The 1,191-nt window shown below is 40.1% G+C and overlaps 1 non-coding gene across 1 annotated transcript; it reads left to right on the forward strand.

Moving 5' to 3' along the window:
- Positions 1-711: 711 nt before the first annotated feature.
- Positions 712-818, forward strand: LOC116145959. The gene has a single exon (XR_004130450.1). It is a non-coding gene; the product is annotated as a small nucleolar RNA R71 (small nucleolar RNA).
- The last annotated feature ends 373 nt before the right edge of the window (positions 819-1,191 follow it).

Genomic DNA, 1,191 nt, shown 5'->3' on the forward strand with positions numbered 1-1,191 from the left:
CTCTTATTTAGCTTATCGACTAATTGACCCACCTGTACGTCTAAGTTCCGAATGGATACACGTTGGTTTCTGAAATTAGCCCTCATCTCATTCATGAAACCTGTGGTCTCTTGCATAAATTTTCTGAACATATCCTCCAGTTTTGTCAATATTTGCTCCCCTGGTTGATTATTCACCTCGACTTGGTTGGTTGGCATCGCTGTTTGGTTCCATTGGTTGTTCTGTTAATTCTGATTGCCCCAAGACAAGTTCGGATGATTCCTCCAACCAGGATTATACGTGTTGGATTATGAATTGTTCTGTTGCCTCTGATTTCCTGCCAAGTAGTTAACCTGTTCTGATGATGATGAAGCTAAAGCAAACGTGTTCCCCACTTGACATCCACTGCTCACATGATTACCTGCACAAAGATCACAAGTTAGTTGAGGAGCTTGAGTATAATTTACTTGCATATTTCCCAATTACTTCTAAAGTGCTGTAATTTAGGCTGAGATGGTTGTGTATGCATCAACTTCGTGAAGACCCATAGATTTCTTCAATTGTATCTTCTCATTTGGTCTTTGATAATTGTTGCTTGCTAGAACTTCAAGCAACTCATGAGCTTCTTCATGTGTCTTATTTTGCAATGCTTCTCCCGATGCTGCATCCACCATTGCTTGCACATTAACCATCAATCCACTATAAAACGTTTGGACTTGCATCCAAACTGGCAAACCATGGTGTGGACACCTCCTCAGTAGTTCCTTGTATCTTTCCCAAGCCTCATATAATGATTCAGATTCTTCTTGGAGAAACGATGTGATATCATTTCTCATCTTCACAGATTTTGCTGGAGGAAAGAATTTGGTCAGGAACTTCTGTGCTAATTCTTTCCATGTAGTGATCGTTCCTGGTGGTAGTGCCATTAACCATCCCTTTGCTTTATCCCTTAATGAAAAAGGGAACAATCTCAATCTGATGGCATCATCTAACACTCCATTTGACTTGAAGGTATCGCAAATCTCTAAAAAGTTTGCAATGTGCAGATTTAGATCTTCCTTCAAATCTCCCTTAAATTGTATCGACTACTGGGTCATTTGGATGATTGCTGCCTTTTTTTTGAAGGTGTTGGCTTGAACTGCTGGTCTAGTTATACTTGACCTACTACCATCAACCGTGGGAACTGAGAATTCCCTCAATGTTCTATTTTCT

The sequence above is a fragment of the Pistacia vera genome, unplaced genomic scaffold, assembly GCF_008641045.1.
Source record: "Pistacia vera cultivar Batoury unplaced genomic scaffold, PisVer_v2 Contig47, whole genome shotgun sequence".
NCBI classification, from domain to species: domain Eukaryota; kingdom Viridiplantae; phylum Streptophyta; class Magnoliopsida; order Sapindales; family Anacardiaceae; genus Pistacia; species Pistacia vera.